Here is a 13,616-nt window from a genome sequence, read left to right as displayed (position 1 = left end):
CAGCCTCGGTGTCTTCTGCTACTCTATTCCAGCTCACTGATCTGTTCCTCTGTATCATTTAATGTACTATTATTTCCTTCTAGTGTGTTTTTCTTTGCAGTTGCTGTATTCTTCATCTTTGGTTGTTCTATATATTTTCTAATTCTTTGTTAAAATCTTCTAACTTCTCTCTCTGTGCATCCATTCTTCTCCTGAATTTTTTGTTCATCTTTATGATCACTATCCTGAACTCTTTCTTGGGTAGATTGCCTATGTCCACTTCACTTATCATTTTGAGTAGGTTCCTGTATAAGCAAATGTAGGTTACACAAACTCCACTTGCTATTAGGGGAAGGTTAAGCAGAAATACACAGGTTAAAGACTGTGGTGAAGATGAGTAGCTGTAGTCTTTGGGCATTCAGCAGAAAATCCACAGAACTTGCTTCAAAGGCAGTGGTAGTGATATAGGTTGATCAAGGCTCTATGCCCCATAAAATTTTGCAAGATATAGCAATTCAGAGCATCCGGTCAAGGTAGTACTATAAGGACCAGTATCACAGTATCAGCAGCAGCTGGGAAATGCTTTGTTAATTTGAAAAAATGTACTTCAAGATTCCAAGTCAGAAGGCATTGATTTGCAAAATTCCAACTGGATATATTGGATTATTTTACTGGAGACATTTATGTGGGTGGCATACATAGTATGGCATAAAAGGGATGGAGTTTTCTGCAGTTTGCAGGCAGAGTAACTATTCATTTTTTTTTCCCCAAGGACAGGGTCCTGGGAGGGCAAACTCTGAGAACCTAAGACAAATCAGTTTATCACTGTACTTCTCAGGAATAAGGCTGCACACTTTATTCTGTACAGGTGAGGCCCCTGACTGGGAAGAGAATTTGTTTTGAAAACTAGCTTAGGCAAACATATAGAATGTATGAACTCTTAATATTGTATAGAAATCCAGCTAACTCATTTAACAGAGAACCAAAGAATGGACCTGTTTTGTAGACATTGTTATGAGTTGGGGTCTGTATAGTATATTTCTTGAAATTATGTTTGTGGTTATGTAACAATGAAATTGGGGGATAAAAATGGTAAAACAGGAATTTTATATTGAGAATTTTCTGTATAGTGTATATCAACATTTTTTTCTCCCTTTAGAGAAATTGAAACAGATGGAGTACTAACAAATTCAGAGTTAAAAGATTAAGTAAGTTTTGACTCAGACTATACTATGTATTAAAAATAATATGGTCAATATAACCCAGCCAGTAAAATTATTTTTTTAATTTATTCTATAATAAGGTTTATTTATGGTCTTTTATGGAAATATGCTTATGAGAGATTTATCTACCAACTACCTCCCTACCTCAACCTCCCACTGACATAACACTTTTGGAATAGGACCAGGGAGAAACATGCCTTTTTTTAAATATAGGAGATGAAATCAGTTGAGGTGATGGGGAAAGCACTATAAGAAACAAAGACTAAATAAAATGGAAAAACAAATAAAGAAACAAAGACTAAGTTAGCTGTTGGAGGGAGGCTGTAGTAGTACAGCATTTGCTTGTTTTGATATTTTGAGACCAAATTTAATCACTCATGGCTTTGGACAAGTTGGAAAACCAAAAATGTGTTTTTGGCATCAGTCAAGTACTAGTTTATTAAGGTTACATCAGCTGTAGGTCACATCCATCCTGAGGAAGATCCTCCCATTTAGAAGATTTTTGTAACTTGAGGTCAGGAATAGCTCCCAGATGTGTTGGCTCAGGCTTTCACCTTTTGTTTTTTATGTAAATACCTTTAGTCAGAGTTCACAACCCCCTACCGTCACCCATTGGAATCTGAATATTTGTGTTACCTGTCCTACTCCTGAAGTGATTTGAGTTTAAAGTATCTCTTTCAGGCTCTAAAGAAGAAGTGAAAATCATGTTTAAGTATTCTCTTTGATATTTTTACTTATGTAGTAGATACAGAAATTAGGGAGGATGAGCTGAATCAGAAACCCACCTCTGTCTCTTGTAATTTCATATACAGCACCAGATGGAGACAAACTATTTTCAGTCAGTCATGATTGTGTACTGTTCTGAGTATTAGTTAGCAAAATAAATCTACATTTTTAACAAGCATCTCTAAATAAATTTAGCTACTTCCTTCTATGTAGGTGAAGTTCCTTCTTGGGAAGAGGACTTTTGTTGACAGCTATACATTAAACTTTGAGCATCACTGATACCACCAAAGAAGATTCTACAGTCTCTTTGTTAACTCTGTCCTATATTATCTGAATATTATAGGGGTGATGGTGAGCTGCAGATGCTTATTTCTTTTCTATATGCATTCTACAAGCTAAGGCTCATTTAAATTATCTGGCTCTATCCCCCTACGGGACTCATATTACTGACAAATAATTATTTGATGAATAACAATTTATTTATTAAGCACTTTTAATTATAAATAAGTTAAAAAGACGTGGTGAGAACTAACAGGATTACAGAGATGGTTCCCATCTGCTAGAAACTATGAATCTGTAATAGAAAAAAATGCATATAAAATATCTATAATTCAGAATTTAGAGGTCCTTGTTTGTTTAATTATGTGGCAACTGGTTGGCCTTGGTTCTCTAATCATGGAATGCATAAGACCTTAAACGGCACTAGGAGAAAGTATACTGTCCTTCAGTGTTTCTCAAACATATCTGATTATAAGAATCACCTGGAGTTCTCCAGTCCATTCTCTGTATCTGCTTCCCTGTTCTTGTCACTGAGTTCATCAGTACCATTTTTAGATTCCGTATATGTGAGTTAGCATACAATATTTGTCTTTTTCTTTCTGAATTACTTCACTCTGTATGACAGACTGTAGTTCTATCCACCTCATTACATATAGCTCCATCTCATCCCTTTTTATAGCTGAGTAATATTCCATTGTATATATATGCCACATCTTCTGTATCCATTCATTTGTTGATGGGCATTTGAGGTTTGGGAGGGGGCAGGGGGTGAAGGGGAAGCTGAGACGAGGCGAGAGAGTAGCACAGACATATGTATACTACCAACTGTAGGATAGATAGTCAGTGGGAAGTTGTTGTATAACAAAGAGAGTCCAACTCGAGGATGGAAGATGCCTTGGAGGACTGGGGCGGGGAGGGTTGGGGGGACTTGAGGGGGGGGAGTCAAGGAAGGGAGGGAATACGGGGATATGTGTATAAAAACAGCTGATTGAACTTGGTGTACCCCCCCAAAAAATAATAAATAAATAAATAAAATTAAAAATTAAAAAAAAAATTGAAAAAAAAAAAAAAAGAATCACCTGGGGTGCTTGTGACAGCTGAAATAAAAACACACAACCTAAAAGTTGTGAGTAAAGTTTTATTCAGGAACCTTACTGAGGACTATATCCAGGAAGATAACCTCTCAGATAGCTCTGAGGAACCGCTCCAATTAGGTAAGGGAGGAGGCAGGATATATATGTAGCCAAAAGCATGTGGTCAAAGATAAAATGCTTACTGCTAAATCACAAAGAACACACATCTCAAGTTAATGATTATAGTACTTTACTTTTCTATGTATTGGAAGATGCAAAAATCTGGGATCATTGAAATTTTTCTTAAATATGTATCTTAACTGTCTAGAGGCCAATATATTCAAAGCACAGAATGCTTCCTCTTTTATCCATCCTGAATTCTCCTCAGGGTAGGTGATTACACTAGCTAATGGCTTGATTTTTGTAGTACTGGAATGGCAAGCAATATTATTTTCTTTACAGTTTCCCCTGTTGGTCATAAATTCAACCTAGGTTTGGGAGGCATTTCCTGACCAATTTGTCCAATGGTGCAAGGAATGCTTATTCCTAGGTCAAGTGAGGATCTTGGTGATAGGCCATTCAGGTGCTATATCTGGATTAGGCCCTGTTAATAACCTAAAAGTCTTTGGGTCATCTGTCTTACTAGTCTATTATGATCCAGGAAATGTTTTCCTTGGGTTACTTCTTCCCATATCTAGAGTTGCACTAGTACAATTAATTTTATAGAGAGCTATATATGTGATCAATTGCCTCAAGATGTTTAGCCATCATTAATTCTGTTGGAGGTCTGTTTACACGTTAGGTAACACAAGAGACAACAATCATATAATAAGATATAAGTAATATAGCTAGTAACATTAATAAAGTTATAGTATAGCAGAGAAAGTGTGAACAGTTTCAAAACAATAAAGAGAGAACAAATTGAAACAACGTATAACTAGTTGCAATCTGGATCACAATAAGCCATCAAGTCCAGAGGGGAGTCAGCTGGAGAAATCAAATTCTAGAGGGATCAGGTAGAGAGAAAAAGATAAGTGTTTTATGTTTATTTATAAAGGTATACTTTATCACCTTGCTGTAGGACATAGTTAGCATAAGAGAAAAGGTTTTATGGAAAGCAATATTAAAAGACAGTAATATTTCAGACCAAAAGTCACAAAATTATAATTCATATTTATCAATTCTTTCAGTCCCATGTAATTAATTTTCATTGGCCAGGATGAAGCCATTAAGTTTTTCAAAGAGTTTTGTAATTTCTTACCCAGTTCAGTGGTATTATCTAAAAGTCATTAGAAACCTTTATTTGTCAAAAAGCCCTTTTTACAAATCTTGAAGATCTTCGTTTTCTGTTAAAGCATCAGAGTAAAATAATAACTGTCTATAAATGACAAAAAACTTAAAATAGCATGGTTAAAGATCTGATTACAATAAAATTGACAAAGAAACTTGGTTATTTCTATGACATACAATATTTTAAGATAATAGCTAGAATTATGACTGATAACAAGATACCAAGATATACTAGATTTTTAGGAATTCCGTATAATTTCTAGACTATCTATATTAATGACATTTACCCATATAATTTGATGATGTTTCCCATTGTAACTTAACATACCAGATAAACCTAATCAGTTTAATACCTCTTTGATGTTTCAGGGGCCCTCTGAAGCATCCCAAGATGCAGTGAAAAGAACTTCATTTAGAATTTGACTTCAGGAAGTATTAAAGGTATCAAAAGATTTTGAAACACTTGGTCAAAATAGGCTCATAGGTCACCATGAAACAATACTTATTCACTCAATCAAAGTGACAGTAAAACATTTTAAAGGCAAATATGGAAAGTTACAACAGATTATCTAGGAGATAAAGAAACTTTACAACCTATTATTAAAAGTAGATTAATATTAAAAGAAAGAAACTTTGTTCTCAACACAAAGAGAAAACCAAATTCTAGTTTGTACCAGCTTACTTTTAATATTAAAATGTATTTACTCAATTAAGTTTTCTTCTAATCTTAACCAGTCATGACCATGCACAAAACTCATTTCAGGTTTCTCTCCCACAAACCTTCTATAATTTTCCATTTTACCTTCAAATTTTGTCCTATGCCCCCTCCCCCTTTTTTTCTTTCCAGGACAAAATTACTTTATTTTCCCTTAACAAATTGAATTTCCATTCCTTATATCTTTTTTCCTTTCATACAAAGATGTTTTCCTTATTAATTTTGTTACTTTTAATTAAGTATATTAGTTAGAATTCTTAACTTTTGAAAACCTTTCCCTTCTATTTTCTTTTGGTTTTACATTCTACCTGATTGAGTTAATTGGGCTCTCTCAAGTCCTTGTGGACTCTATGTACACTTCTGATTTGTAGAGATTGGCAAAACAAAGAGAGTTGCTTTTAATTTCCCAAAGAACTTCTCTGCTACTTAAGTGATAATAAAAGATTGATTTGCCCAACTACATTTTCTTTAATTTGTTTCTTATATCAACAAGATTTCCAACTAAACTGGAGATCAAGAATTCTATGTTTGAGAAATTTGGGGTTCAAATTATCATGCCTTTATTTTTATTTATGTTTTTAGGCAGTCAAATATCTATTACTCAGTTCCTTGATATTTAAAAATATACAAAAGTTTTGCCATGATTACCCTACAGTGAAGTTCATCACCTGACACAGAACCTTCAGCCAACATTTAAGCATAAGCCTCTTAAATATGAATGGACAGCTAAACATCTCTGGATATTTGAGTAGAGCCTCTAATAGTCTCACAGTGAGAATAAACAAACAGAAAAAAAGAACCTTAATTGACTTAGCTGGTTTAGCACACGTTAGCTAAAATCCCACAAACCACATTCTCACTATAGGTATTACTTTCTCTGACCTCTTAAAGCCACTTAACAAACCAGCTGTTAGTAGCAACTGTGAAGATTTGCTGCCTCTTCATACATGGTATAGATAGAATGTTTCCTGTATTCATTCAACCCACCTGGTTGTTTGAGGCTCCCAAATAAGGCGAATGTTGTAAATACTCCTTAAAGCTTCCTTAGCCTCACTGCATATGCAGAAGCCAGTGTAGGCATTTCTGGCAGTTATGTGTGTTAAGGAGTCGTTACTTGCCTATTTTTTCTTTATCCTTTTACAAGATTTATTAACGAGTAAGTAGCTACATCTTTTTCCTTGCCTCCGGCTTCATCTTTAATCCTCTACACTCTGGCTTCAAACTGTCACGACCAGTGACTCCCTTTATCATCAAGTCCACATCTTGGTTGTCATCCTTCCTCACTTCCTTGCCTCCTTTGATGCTTTTCACATCCAGCTTATTGCTTCAGCACAGTCTTTTTTCTCCTCCTGTTTCTCTGACTCCTTCCTTTTACCTTTTAGATTCCTGATTTCTTCCTTCCATTTCTAATTGAGCATACCCCAAGATTTAGTCTTTATCTTCCACAGCCTTTTTCCATCTTTAGAATTTTTTCTTTCACTCATTTTTAATCCATAAGCATTTTTTAAAATAAATAAATAAATTTATTTATTTATTTATTTTATTGGCTGTGTTGGGTCTTTTTTGCTGTGCATGGGCTTTCCTTTCAGTTGTGGTGAATGGGGGCTTCTCTTCATTGTGGTGCATGGGCTTCTCATTGCCATTGCTTCTCTTGTTGTGGAGCATGGGCTCTAAGAGCATGGGCTTCAGTAGTTGCAGCACAGGGGCTCAATAGTTGTGGCTCATGGGCTCTAAAGCGCAGGCTCAATAGTTGTGGCGCAGGGGCTTAGTTGCTCCACGGCATGTGGGATCTTCCTGGAGCAGGGATCAAACCCATGTCTCCTGCATTGGCAGGCAGATCCTCAACCAGTGCGCCACCTACGAAGCCTGGTTTAATCCATAAGCATTTATTCAGTATCATATTAAAAAACTGTGTGGGATTCAAAGATTAATTAGGTATATTTCCTGTTCTCAAGTAACTTGTAATACATAGGAACTTTATGCTCTTTATTGCCTCCTGTATCTTGTTACTAAATGTAATTGACGTTTTTTGAAAATGCTTCTCAAAATTCTTTTTTCCATCCACCTCCGCTTCTACTATTTTTATTTTATTTTATTTTATTTTATTTTATTTTATTTTATTTTATTTTATTTTTAAGCTCTTTATTGGAATATAATTGCTTTACACTCTTGTACCAGTTTTTGAGGTACACCAAAGTGAATCAGCGATATTTATACACATATCCATATATCCCCTCCCTCCTGCAACTGCCTCCCACACTCCCTGTCCTGGCCCTCTAAGGCATCACTCATCAACGATTTGATCTCCCTTTGTTATACAGCAACTTCCCACTAGCTATCTATTTCACAGTTGGTAGTGTATATATGTCTATGCTACTCTCTCACTTTGTCCCAGCTTCCCCTTTGCCCCTGCAACCCCGTGTCTTCCAGTCCATTCTCTGCATCTGCATCCTTATTCTTGTCCTGTCACGGGGTTCATCAGTACCATTTTTTTTTTTTGGTTCCATATATATGAGTTAGCATACAGTATGTGTTTTTCTCTTTCTGGCTTACTTCACTTTCTATGACACACTATAGGTCTATCCACCTCATTTCTTATAGCTGCATATCATTCCTTTTTATGGCAGAGTAATATTACATTGTATATATGTGCCACATCTTCTTTATCCATTCATCTGTTGATGAGCATTTAGGTTGCTTCAATGTCCTGACTATTGTAAATAGGGTTGCAACAAACATTATGGTACATGTATCTTTTTGCATTATGATTTCTCTGGGTATATGCCCAGTAGTGGGATTACTGGATCATATGGTAGTTTTATTTTTAGTTTTTATAGGAACCTCCAAACTGTTTTCCGTAGTGGCTGTACCAACTTACGTTCCCACCAGCAGTGCAGGAGAATTCCCTTTTCTCCATACCCTCTCCAACATTTGTTGTTTCTAGATTTTGTGATGATGGCCATTCTGACAGGTGTGAGGTGATATCTCATTGTGGCTTTGACTGGCATTTCTCTAATGATTAGTGATGTTGAGCATGTTTTCATGTGTTTGTTAGCCATCTGCATGTCTTCTTTGGAGAAATGTCTATTTAAGTCTTCCATCCATTTGTGGATTGGGTTATTTGCTTTTTTGGTATGAACCTGCATGTGCTGCTTGTATATTTTGGAGATTAATCCTTTGTCCATTGCTTCTTTGGCAAGTATTTTCTCCCATTCTGAGAGCTGTTTTCTTGTCTTGTTTATGGTTTCTTTCGCTGTGCAAAAGCTTTTAAGTTTCATTAGGTCCCATTTGTTTATTCTTGATTTTATTTCTATGATTTAGGAGAGGGGTCAAAAAGGATCTTGCTTTGATGTATGTCAGAGTTTTCGCCTATGTATTCCTCTAGGAGTTTTACAGTGTCTGCCCTTACATTTAGGTCTTTAATCCATTTTGAGTTTTTTTTTTTTTTTATGGAGTTAGAACATGTTCTAATTTCATTCTTTTACATGTTGCTGTCCATTTTATCCAGCACCACTTATTGAAGAGGCTGTCTTCTTTCCGTTTTATATGCTTCCCTCCTTTGTCAAAGATAAGGTGCCCATATGTGCTTGGGTTTACTTCTGGGTTCTCTAATCTGTTCCATTGATCTTCCTTTCTATTTTTGTGCCAGTACCATACTGTCTTGATCACTATGGCCTTGTAGTATAGTTTGAAGTCAGGAAGCCTAATTCCACCAACCCCGTCTTTCCTTCTCAAGATTGCTTTGGCTATTTGGGGTCTTTTGCATTTCCATACAAGTCGTAAGGTTTCTTGTTCTAGTCCTGTGAAAAATGCCATAGGTAGTTTGATAGGGATTGCAATGAATATGTAAATTGCTTTGTGTAGGATAGTCATTTTCACAATGTTGATACTTCCAATCCAAGAACATGGTATGTTTCTCCATCTGTTTTTGTCACCTTTGATTTATTTCATCAGTGTCTTATAGTTTTCTGCATACAGGTCTTTTGCCTCCTTAGGCAGGTTTATTCCTAGGCATTTTATTTTTTTGTTGCAATGGTAAATGGGAGAGTTTCCTTAATTTCTTTTTCTGCTTTTTCATTGTTAGTGTATAGGGATGCAAGAGATTTCTGTGCATTAATTTTGTATCCTGCTATATTTTTAAATTCATCGATTAGTGCTAGCAGTTTTCTGGTAGAGTCTTTCAGGTTTTCTATGTATAATATCATGTCATCTGCAGAGAGTGACAATTTTACTTCTTCTTTTCCAATTTGGATTCCTTTTATTTCATTTTCTTCTCTGATTGAGTGGGTTAAAACTTCCAAAACTATGTTGAATAATAATGGTGAGAGTGGGCACCTTTGTCTTGACCCTGTTATTAGAGGGAATGCATTCATTGTTTCATGATTTAGAATGATGTTGGCTGTTGATGTGTCATATATGGCTGTTATTATGTTGAGGTAATTTCCTTCTATGCCCACTTTCTGAAGAGTTTTTCTCTTAACTGCTTTTTGAATTTTGTCAAAAGTTTTTCTGCGTCTATTGAAATTATCAAATGGCTTTTATACTTCAATTTGTTGATATGGTGTATCACAATGATTGATTTGCATATATTGGAGAATACTTTCATCCCAGGGATAAACCCCACTTGATCATGGTGTATGATCTTTTTAATGTGCTATTGGATTCTGTTGACTAGTATTTTGTTGAGTATTTTTGCATCTATATTCATCACTGATATTGGTCTGTAATTTCCTTTTGTTGTGATATCTTTGCCTGGTTTTGGTATTAGGGAGATGGTGGCCTCTTAGAATGAGTTTAGGATTGTTCCTCCTTCTGTTATATTTTGGAATAGTTAGAGAAGGATAAGTGTTAGCTCTTCTCTAAATGTTCTATAGAATGCACCTGTGAATCCATCTGGTGCTGGGCTTCTGTTTTTTGGGAGATTTTTAATCACACTCTCAATTTCCTTATTGTGAATGGTTTGTTCATATTTTCTGTTTCTTCCTGGTTCTGTCTTGGAAGATTGTACTTTTATAAGAATGTATTCATTTATTCCAGGTTACCCAATATATTGGTATATAGTTGCTTGTAGTACTCTCTCATGATATTTTGTATTTCTGTGGTGTCAGTTCTTACTTCTTTTTCGTTTCTAATTTTGTTGATTTGCATCCTCTCCCTTTTTTTCCTGATGAGTCTGATTAATGGTTTATAACTTTTTTTTATCTTCTCAAAGAAGCAGCTTTCAGTATTATTTATCTTTGCTATTGTTTCCTTCATTTTTTTTTCATTTACTTCTGATCTGATCTTTATGATTTCTTTGATTTTGCTAACTTTGGGGCTTTTTGGTTCTTCTTTTTCTAATTGTTTTAGCTGTAAGATTAGGTTCTTTATTCCATCTTTTTCTTGTTTCCTGAGGTAGGACTCTATTGCTATAAACCTCCCTCTTAAATGCATTTTCTGCATCCGATAGGATTTCGGTTGTTTTTTCTTCATTGTCATTTGTTTCTAGATATTTTTTGATTTCCTCTTTTTTTTAATTTATTTATTCTTTTTTTGGGGGTACACCATGTTCAATCATCTGTTTTTTTTTTTTTTTAATTACATTTTTTTCTTATTTTTTTTTGGAGGTACACCAAGTTCAATCATCTGTTTTTATACACATATCCCCGTATTCCCTCCCTCCCTCGACCCTCTCACCCTCTCTCGAGTCCCCCCCCAGCCTCCCCATCCCAGTCCTCTAAGGCATCTTCCATCCTCGAGTTGAACTCCCTTTGTTATACAACTACTTCCCACTGGCTATCTATTTTACAGTTGGTAATATATATATATGTCTGTGCTACTCTCTTGCTTCGTCTCAGCTTTCCCTTCACCCCCCCCCTGCCAAACCTCGAGTTCTCCAGCCCATTCTCTGTATCTGTGTCCTTGTTCTTGTCACTGAGTTCATCAGTACCATTTTTAGATTCCATATAAGTGAGTTAGCATACAATATTTGTCTTTCTCTTTCTGACTTACTTCACTCTGTATGACAGACTCTAGGTCTATCCACCTCATGACATATAGCTCCATCTCATCCCTTTTTATAGCTGAGTAATATTCCATTGTATATATATGCCACATCTTCTTTATCCATTCATTTGTTGATGGGCATTTCGGTTGCTTCCATCTCCTGGCTATTGTAAATAGTGAAGCAATAAACATTATGGTACATGTTTCTTTTGGGATTATGGTTTTCTTTGGGTATATGCCCAGTAGTAGGATTACTGGATCATATGGTAGTTCTATTTGTAGTTTTTTAAGGAACCTCCAAATTGTTTTCCATAGTGGCTGTACCAACTTACAGTCCCACCAACAGTGCAGGAGAGTTCCCTTTTCTCCACACCCTCTCCAACATTTGTTGTTTCCAGATTTTATGATGATGGCCATTCTGACTGGTGTGAGGTGATACCTCATTGTGGCTTTGACTTGCATTTCTCTGATGATTAGACACGTTGAGCATCTTTTCATGTGTTTCTTGGCCATCTGCATATCTTCTTTGGAGAAATGTCTATTTAGGTCTTCCACCCATTTGTGGATAGGGTTATTTGCTTTTTTGGTATGAAGCTGAATGAGCTGCTTGTATATTTTGGAGGTTAATCCTTTGTCCATTGTTTCGTAGGCAACTATTTTTTCCCATTCTGAGGGTTGCCTTCTAGTCTTGTTTATGGTTTCTTTCGCTGTGCAAAAGCTTTTAAGTTTCATGAGGTCCCATTTGTTTATTCCTGATTTTATTTCCATGAGTCTAGAAGGTGGGTCAAAAAGGATCTTGCTTTGATGGATGTCATAGAGTGTTCTGCCTAGGTTTTCCTCTAGGAGTTTTATAGTGTCTGGCCTTACATGTAGGTCTTTAATCCATTTGGAGTTTATTTTTGTGTATGGTGTTAGGAAGTGTTCTAATTTCATTCTTTTACATGTTGCTGTCCAATTTTCCCAGCACCACTTATTGAAGAGGCTGTCTTTTTTCCATTGTATACTCGTGCCTCCTTTGTCAAAGATAAGGTGCCCATATGTGTTTGGGCTTACTTCTGAGTTCTCTATTCTATTCCATTGGTCTTCTTTTCTATTTTTGTGCCAGTACCATACTGTCTTGATCACTGTGGCCTTGTAGTATAGTTTGAAGTCAGGAAGCCTGATTCCACCAACTCCATTTTTCCTTTTCAAGATTGCTTTGGCTATTCGGGGTCTTTTGCGTTTCCATACAAATCATAAGATTTCTTGCTCTAGTTCTGTGAAAAATGCCATTGGTAGTTTGATCGGGATTGCATTGAATCTGTCAATTGCTTTGGGTAGTACAGTCATTTTCACGATGTTGATTCTTCCAATCCAGGAACATGGTATGTCCCTCCATCTGTTTGTGTTGTCTTTGATTTCTTTCAGCAGTGTCTTAAAGTTTTCTGCATACAAATATTTTGCCTCCTTAGGCAGATTTATTCCTAGGTATTTTATTCTTTTGGTTGCAATGGTGAATGGGAGAGTTTCTTAATTTCTCTTTCTGCTCTTCCATTGTTAGTGTATAGGAATGCAAGAGATTTCTGTGCATTCATTTTGTATGCTTCTACTTTACTAAACTTAACAATTAGTTCTAGCAGTTTTCTGGTAGAGTCTTTAGGGTTTTCTATATATAATATCATGTCATCCGCAAAGAGTGACAATTTTCCTTCTTCTTTTCCAATTTGGATTCCTTTTATTTCTTTTTCTTCTCTGATTGCTGTGGCTAAAACTTCCAAAACTATGTTGAATAATAATGGTGAGAGTGGACACTCTTGTCTTGTTCCTGTTCTTAGAGGGAATTCTTCCAGTTTTTCCCCATTGAGAATGATGTTGGCTTCTGGTTTCTCATATATGGCTTTTATTATGTTGAGGTAATTTCCTTCTATGCCCATTTTATGGGGAGCTTTTCTCATAAATGGATGTTGAACTTTGTCAAAAGCTTTTTCTGCATCTATTGAGACTAACATATGGTTTTTATCCTTCAATTTGTTGATATGATGTATCACGTTGATTGATTTGCATATATTGAAGAATCCTTGCATCCCAGGGATAAACCCCACTTGATCATGGTGTATGATTTTTTAATGTGCTGTTGGAGTCTGTTAGCTAGTATTTTGTGGAGGATTTTTGCATCTATATTCATCAGTGATATTGGCCTGTAATGTTCTTTTTTTGTGACATCTTTGCCTGGCTTTGTTATCAGGGTGATGTTGGCCTCATAGAATGAGTTTGGGAGTGTTTCTCCTTCTGCAATATTTTGGAAGAGTTTGAGAAGGATAGGTGTTAGCTCTTCTCTAAATGTTTGATAAAATTTGCCCGTGAATC

The 13,616-nt window shown here is 35.8% G+C and overlaps 1 protein-coding gene across 8 annotated transcripts in view; it reads left to right on the top strand.

Annotated features, from left to right (window-relative positions):
- NBDY (negative regulator of P-body association) overlaps positions 1 to 13,616 on the top strand; it is a 339,446-nt gene that overhangs the window by 58,633 nt on the left and 267,197 nt on the right. For 4 of the 8 annotated variants that reach the window (XR_009050426.1, XM_057719071.1, XM_057719068.1 and 1 more), the window contains exons 3-4: positions 1,139 to 1,187; positions 4,940 to 5,011. The exons of 3 other annotated variants lie outside the window; for them this stretch is intronic. The gene's annotated coding sequence lies outside the window, so the exon portion shown is untranslated. The remainder of the gene's footprint in view (positions 1 to 1,138; positions 1,188 to 4,939; positions 5,012 to 13,616) is intronic. One more of the 8 variants, XR_009050427.1, reaches the window with a different exon arrangement.

This window comes from Hippopotamus amphibius, chromosome X (assembly GCF_030028045.1).
Source record: "Hippopotamus amphibius kiboko isolate mHipAmp2 chromosome X, mHipAmp2.hap2, whole genome shotgun sequence".
Taxonomy (NCBI): domain Eukaryota; kingdom Metazoa; phylum Chordata; class Mammalia; order Artiodactyla; family Hippopotamidae; genus Hippopotamus; species Hippopotamus amphibius.
The sequence above is the reverse complement of the archived record's forward strand: the minus strand, read 5'-3'. Positions and strand labels throughout refer to the sequence as shown.